Below are 8203 nucleotides of genomic sequence, written 5' to 3'. Positions count from 1 at the left end.
GTGTCAGTGAAGCTCAGAGGAAGTGTGGGTAGCAGCCTCAGCTGGAGTTCAGTGTGAGAAACAACTGGGAGAAACAGAGCACATCCCGCCCAACCCACCTGAGAAGCAGGAGCCTCCTGGAAGTGCTGCTGTTACCTCTTTGCCGGCCTGCCTGCCTTCCAGACAAAGCCAGAGAGAGGCCCTGCCCAGAGCCATTCCCATGTTTTTACCTACCTATTTCCCAGAGATCCAGTGGTTCAAAGCCATGTAGCTGCAGTCTGTAAAACACTTACATTCAAAACCGGATTCACTGCCATCAAGTTAATTCTGACTCACAGTGACCCCTATGCAGAGTTTCCAAGGTGATAAGTCCTACCAGAGCAGAGAGTCTCATCTTTCTCTTTGGGGAGCAGCTGCTGGATTTGAACTACTGACCTTCCATTTAGCAATCCAACATTTATCCCACTGAAGCTTCAGGGCTCCTTTTAAAATTATTTGGGAGGAATTTTATACAAAATGAAAGTTTTTCCCTTAAAAACAAGCATGCAAGCACACACGCACACACGCACGCACACACGCATACATCCCACAATCCTTTGAATTTAGGTCAGAGATTGCTACAACTGATCTTAAAGGATACATACCTCTACGTACCTTTGTGAGGTTAATTCTCAAGACACACCTATGAGGTAGTTACTAGTGCTGCCCCCCCATTTTATGAAAGTGGAAATTAAGGCACATGGAGGCTAAATTAATTTACTCATGGTTATAAACTGGTACACGTGAGAGCAGAAAATCAAACTCAAGCCAAAAAATGCCAATGCCCATCCTGTTAACAACTACACTACAGCGGCTCCTGGTGTGAACGGAAAGGCACTGGAATGACCTTGTGAATGACTTATTGTTTTCATCTGCGTTTGTGGATTCTGGCTTATTTGTGTGTCTTCACTTAAAAGAAGCCGTCCCGGAAGTGTATATGCAGTGAGAAAATTAAGCAGAGATGCACTTTCCTCTGCAGCACGCACTAAACTCACTACGAAAGATTATAGTCCTCCCCCAACCCATAATATTCTACCAAAAGCAAACCAAACAAACAGAGAAACCTGTGGCATTATTTTCACAGCCACACAGAGCATAAAGAAAAAAGAATCATGGATTTTTTAGTCTTGTCTTTATTTATGGATGCTGTATTCCAAAGTCATGCCAATATACCATATACCATGGTCAACTGCCAGGTCCCAGATGGGCGCGTCCCAACTCAGCAACCTCATGCACATAGAAAGAAAAATGGCTTGGTAGGCCCTGTGCCATCCTCAGAGTTGTGAGGCACTGTGTCAATCCATCTCCTTGCGGGCATTAAATGCTCCCATTCAGAGCCTCATGGCACAGTGGTTTAATGCTCAGCTGTAACAGAAAAATCGGTGGCTTAAAAATCACAGTTCTTTTAAACCAGTACTTTAAAACTTTTCAAGAATTTCATAAAGGTACTGCATAAATTAGGAAATTGAACATTAAAGAAATGAACTTAGGTAAGTGAGGTCTTAGAAAATAAGTAAGCTTAAAGATGGTTTTTGAACATAAGATTTCAGTAGCAGAAGCTTCCTGGTCAACATCCTCAGACCGTAGAAGTTATCACCAACCTTTGTTGGTCCCAGGAATTCAGAAAGTCAGGACATGGTGATGAAGACAAGTGTCTTAGACACACAGGATGTGTAAGCTAAGTGAGGGTTTCATGCATGGTAGTTCTAGGTTCTTTGCTGATCACTTTTCAGACTAGACATCCCCATGGTTAGTAAGGAGCCTTGGTGGCATCATGGCTTTGAGTTTGGCAACTGAGCACAAGCTAGGACAATGGAAGCCCCCAGGTGCTGTGAGAGAGAAAGATGGGGCTTCCAACTCCTGTAAAGATCAACGATTTTGGAAACTGTCCTATGGCGTCACTCTGAGTCAAAATCAACGTGGTGCTAATGATGGGGCTGGAATTGGCATCTTTGTTTTACAGACGTGAAGGGCGTCAGATTCACCGTGTAGCAATAATACTACTACTAATTATGATAGTGACAGCAATCATAGAACTAATAAAATGCTATTTCTGCTGTTAGGTCCCCGCCAATTCGTTTCCATTCATAGCAACCCTATCAATGTACAACAACAGGAAACACTACTTCGTCTGGCCCTGCCTCACAAGTAGGACTTTTGAGAGCTTAGTTACAGACACTGTGTCAATCTGTCTTGTTGAGCGTCTTCCTCTTTTACCTTTACCCTTCTATTTTAGCAAACCTAGTGTACTTAAAAAACAACAACAATAATAACAATAATAACTATTATCCAGATTGTCCATAAGTTTCAAAATAGTTTACAAGAACTGCACCTCTTACACATGACCAGAAGATGGCACTGTGAAGTGTACTACAATCTGTTCTATTCAAGATTTAACCCTTTACTGTGTTGCCAAATTGATTTTTATCCTAATATCTTAAATATAATACACATACTTTAATATACATATAGTATTTATATACCAAAGCTATGCATATGAATATGGAGCTTACATTAATACCTATGGAGATAACTTATGTTCACATATATAGTTTTTCATTTTAAGATAATTAAAATAAGTGTACAAATATGTATGTATCTTTATGCATATGCATACACATATTTCAGTTGTCTCAGAATTAATTCCTGAGAGCAGATTTTTTTTGGAACACATTATTATCATCTTGGATCCATTAATCACGATAGTGATTTCTTATCTCTCTTCTTTACTAAGAGGGACCTGTCCTAGAAATTTAATAATGTGCTTGTGGCATTTACATAATCTCCTGTCAACTTGAGAAAAGGGGTGGAGTCTAGCCTGTCAATCAGGTCATAGCCAGTGAGGCCTCTGTGTGGGCACAGCCTTCTGGGAACTCAGGCCTTCCTCCCTGGAGGCGAGACATACACTCCCTTTGTTCACATTCTGTTGACAAACCACATGGAGCTATGCTGATGGCAGCCAGAGCCCTGGAGCAGAAGGAGCCATACGGAGAGCCAAGTGCCACTGCTGAGATATTTCCACAAGACTTTCCACCCACTGGCCTGTGATCTTCCTACTTTCAGCATCACTGCTTGTGCTGTGTGAGTCTGTAGAATTTATTGGCCAGTATCAGACATATGAGCTAATATTGAACTAATATTGAACTTATGGACTTGATCTGAACTGGGCCAGGATGTTTTCTTAATATATGATTACTCTTGGATATAAAACTCTTTTTAATTTATTAATATTAATTTATCAATGTATGCATATTTTAATTTTCATGCATATGTATTCATATTTATTCATCTTATAGCAATCGATAATAACCAATTTTGTAGATGAGAATATTTATAATGACATCTACTTAGTCCAAGCCCTGTTTTCCCACTTCCACTTTCAAAGACAAACACTTCCTTGGGTTCTAGAAAATTGTTTTTTAAAGAAGGCAGAACTGCCTGCTGATCAGTACCTGTGCGTTCAAGAAAGGAATGAAAGAGCAGAGGCAGGTGCTAAGGGCAACTGAGGTCCCAAGGGATGGCCCTTGCATTCCTATTTGGAAGATGGAGCTAAGACTTCTTTCCTTGTCAAATTAAAGAAGGTGGTAGATATGCAACGCTAAACATCATAAGCAGTGCAATGGCTTTTGTAATATCGCCTCTCTGGCCTTGGGTTTGTAATTCTCCCAAAACGATGAATTAAGCTGTAGTCTTTGTAAGATTGTGATACACAGCAGTAGTTTTCAAGTGGTTGGTTTGTTTACTGACCACTATCATCAAGTTATATTGGATGACTGCAGTCTTATCTTTTTACTGGAGAACAACTGGAGAACCCCAGCCTTTGTCGTTAGCACTCTGATATTGAATTCACTGCATCAGTAAAATGCCTGGCTGATTTGCTAGCCACATGAATAGGTTGAAAGTGATTGCTCACTTTAGGATTCCACTCAACAAAATCTGAGCGACTTCCCTGAAATGTAGAGTTTCTAAAACTGTGTATCTGTGTAGGGAGAGATAGCTGTATCTTTCCCTTGCTAAGTGGCTAATAGGTTTGAACCACCAATCTTCCTGGTGAGCAGTCCAATGCTAATCACCAGGGTGCCTTATGGCCCATTCTATGCTGTGCTGGTTTTTTAGGTGCCACCAAGTGAGCTCCAACTCAGAAATCCCATGAACAAGAGACTGAAACATTTCCGGGCGCAAACGAGTCTCCCAGTCCTGCTATGTTGGCACATGACCCATACCTCGTTGCAGCCGCTGTGTCAATCCACCTCCTTGAGGAGCTTCCTTCTTTCGCTGACCTTTCACTTTGTCAAGAATGATGTCCATACCCGGGTGCTGGTCTGTCATGCTAGCATGTCCACAGTAAATGAGACGAAGTCTGACCCTCCTCGTCTCTGAAGGATTCAGAAACAAATTTCTGATCACATGGAAATCCATGGGACTTTTGATATTCTTCACCAATGCCACAATACAAGTGTAGCAATTTTTTGTGGTCTTCCTTGCTGATTTTTCAGTTTTTACAGCTTGTGAGGCAATCGAAAATACCATGGTTTATATCAGGTGTACTTTATTCCTCAAAATGTTAGTCTTTGACTATTGACATTTTAAATTTTGCCCAGTGTAGTAAGTAATTTGATTTCTTCACTGTGTTTCGACTGAAGACAATGTCTGATCCACAGCGCAAGCAGGGTTCCTGATGACCAATTCTACAGTTGTTTTGTTCTGTTTTAATTTTCAGTGTGAAGACACGGAAATAGAACTTTTTCTCTGACTAATTATGGAGCTTGCCTAATTCATAATAGTGCATGGACTAGCTTTGATAAATCCTAAGACATGTGGCCTTAGAGGTTATTCAGATTCATATAAGCTAGGAGACTCAGGTGCCCTTTGGACATGGGGGGAGCTCTGGTGGCATTGCCTTTAGGCATTGGGCTGCGATATGCAAAGTCAGTAGTTTGAAACCACCAGCCACTCTGAGGGAGGGAGTTAGACAGGGCTTTCTACACCCATAAACAGTTACAGCTTTGGAAACATGCAGGGGTGCTTCTATCAGTGTCTAGAGGGTGAATCCTAGGAGCCGGCATCGACTCAATGGCAGTGAGTTTGGACATGGGGCCTTGTGATACCCTTCTAGACCTAGTCCACCTGTCATGGGCTGAAGACAATGGTTATGACTGAATAGATGAAGGGCCAACAGCAAGCTGAAGGAGTTGGTGACAGCCTTAGGTAAAGACCAGACCCTTACCGAGAGGTGAGGGGTAGAGCCAATAGTCAGTCTGAAAGTTTCCTGATGGGTGTGAGTGAGCATTGTCTCTTGGGAAAGGTTGGGAGAACACCTATGAATGAGCCAACACATAGACATTGAGGTATATGATGTTAGAATCTCTCCTGAAACTTGCTCTTTTGTATATCTTCGTTTCTTGTTATGCATTTTTGTTGATATCTTTCTCTGTTTTGAAAGTTCTGATCACATTTATGTTGCTTCTACAAGTCTCTGTGGTCATTTCAATGAATGCACAAACCCAATAGAGAATAAATGCCCTTGGGGCTGTGATTGGTCACAGAAATGTTAAAGAAATTTGAAATGGGAATATATTTTAGCCATACTGGTGTTAATTATTTCTAAGAATTATGGTTTATCATTACTTTTTACACATGTGTGGTTCTTTATTTGTCTATGGTGCAAACATTGATGTGAGCACCTACATTTTCCCCCCATTAGTTAAAATTCAGGTTTAGAGTATGTATCAGAAAACAAATTATAACTTATTTGTAAAAAATAGATTTATTTGCATAGGCTTCACATATCATACAATTTTATTATTGAGTAATATTATGACTGGTGCAATCATCACCAGAGTCAGATTCAGAATCTTTGCTTCTCACACTCATTGTTGTTACCTCCCCATTTTGGCTGTCATTTCCTACCATGCACCTATCCAGTTACTGTCCCTCTAGATGTGCCTGTCTCGTGTACAGGACATCATGTCAAACATACAAAGCAAACAGAAAGCAATAACACAAATAAACCAACAACAATGACAAGACACAACATAGAAAAAACTCAAAGAGAAAGCAGAAAATAATAAAAACTGAAACAACTTTAAAATGAGTCAAAAGAGATATCAAAGGATAGGGCTCTACATGTTAAGCTGACTACATCTGCCATAATTGACTTTGCAATGCTCTCTGAGTGATAGAAAATTCTATTCACATTCCTCAGCTATGGTCGGAGGGGAATCACCCGAGGCTTAAATCGTTTGGGAACTCTGCAAACATGTTGGACTTCCATTGACATCTACAGCCTTTTACACACCTGATGCTCACAAGTTAAGTAGTCATACCACTCCCCCCCCCAACCCGTGGGTTGGGGTTTTATTATTTACAACCCTTGTATCACAGTGGTTGGTGAACTTCTTTCATATGGAGTTAGCGCTTAAGTAAGATATGCTTGTTCCCCAGGGTCAGAAAACACAGATCCATTATGGCTCTTATGGACCTAAGTGTGTTAGTCCGGGTAGACTAGAGAAACAAATTCATGGACACTGATATGTGTATAAGAGCTTTATATATCAGAGCAATAAAATATTGAGAAAACGTCTCAGCCCAGATCAGATCAAGTCCATCAATCCGATATTAGCCCATATGTCTGAAACCAACCTATAAAATCCTCTTCAGACTCACGAAGCACATACAATGACAATGGAGGCAGGAAAATTGCAGGTCAGTGGGTGGAAGGTCTTGTGGATCCAGCAGCAGTCTAAGCATCTCAGCACTGACAGGGGTCTCTATGTGGCTCTTTCAGCTCCAGGGCTCTAATGTAGCTCCAGGTGTCTTATCAGCTTGATGTCTCCCAGGGAGTGAGCATGTGTCCTGCATCTATCGAACTATTTATCTCCTTCTCCTCCAAAAGAAGACATCAAGCTGTGACCTGATAGACAGGCTAAATTCTGTCCTTTCACTCTTCAATCTCAAATTGACAACAGAATATGGAGCTACCACACCTAAGGAACTTTAGCCGTCTTTAGTCCCTTTTCCTTTAAAAAAATAACAACAAAAATCATGTGCTATAGGGCTATAGTGATATAAAGAAGAATATCATTTATTGATATTAAATGTCAGATACCACCTTGAAAAATTGTTTTTCACTTTTGGTCCTATGAGAAATTTAAACAATAATACAAAAGGGCCTTAGCACTTTGCCTACTGTGCCTGATGCCCTCATGGTCCAAGATGAATGTTGGAGCTCAAATCATCTTTGCAGACAGTCACAGAGAAGTGGAACTTTACCATTCTTTTGCACACAGTGTTCCTTTGCGAGCTTCAGAGCAGGCACCAGATCAAAGGGAGGCTGGGCTGCTGGTTGTCTTGTCTGAGCAATGTAAGAGAGAAAGGGACATAGATATTGGAAGCAAGTTTGTTTCTGGTTCTTTGTTTTATTTTGCTGCATCAACTTTGTCTTCCCTACTGATTGTTCCACTTCCCTGCTAAGTCAATCCTTTCTGGTTACTTGAAAAAAAAGAGGTTTTTTTCTTTGGGGAATAATGAACTAAAACCTGGATGTCCCTTACTAGGGAAAAACAAGAAAAACAAAATGCATGGATACTGTCAACTCTTCTGAACTGGAGGCCCCGTTTGAACTGAGAGTGAGAATAAAGGGTGTTGTTACTAGTGGACTCGGGCAAGGGGACGGTCTCATCACCGGTGCTGTTGTAACACAATAGAAGTGTGCGGCTTTAAAGAATAGGGCTGTGCCGTCTCACCATCGTTGTGGTCCGAGTGTAAACCTATGGCTTTGGCCGAACTATTCCCTCTCTTAGCTGCAAGCCCTCATCAGAACGTTGACCTCAAACAGAGTTCCTCTCTGGTCCTTTTCAGCTTCTACCAGCTGCTGGCAACCCCTGGAACTCGCGAGTTTCTGTATTCGTATGTCTTCACCGTCACATGATGTCTGTCTTCCCCGTGTGTCTCTTCATGGCTGTTGTCCACTCAGAAGTTATTAGGTTTAGTACTCCTCCTATTCCTTTATTTTCTCATTATTTAAGGAAAAATATCTCTTTAAAAACTTTATCACATTCTCTGATACAGGAGTTCAGGACATGACATATTTTGGGGTAGGTACAATTAAATGCATACAGGATGATGACCAAAATATTTATATTCATCACTAATAATTATGATATGTGACTCCTAGGTATTTACC

This window comes from Tenrec ecaudatus, chromosome 4, assembly GCF_050624435.1.
Source record: "Tenrec ecaudatus isolate mTenEca1 chromosome 4, mTenEca1.hap1, whole genome shotgun sequence".
In the NCBI taxonomy this organism is placed as follows: Eukaryota; Metazoa; Chordata; class Mammalia; order Afrosoricida; family Tenrecidae; genus Tenrec; species Tenrec ecaudatus.
This window is presented reverse-complemented; position numbering follows the sequence as displayed.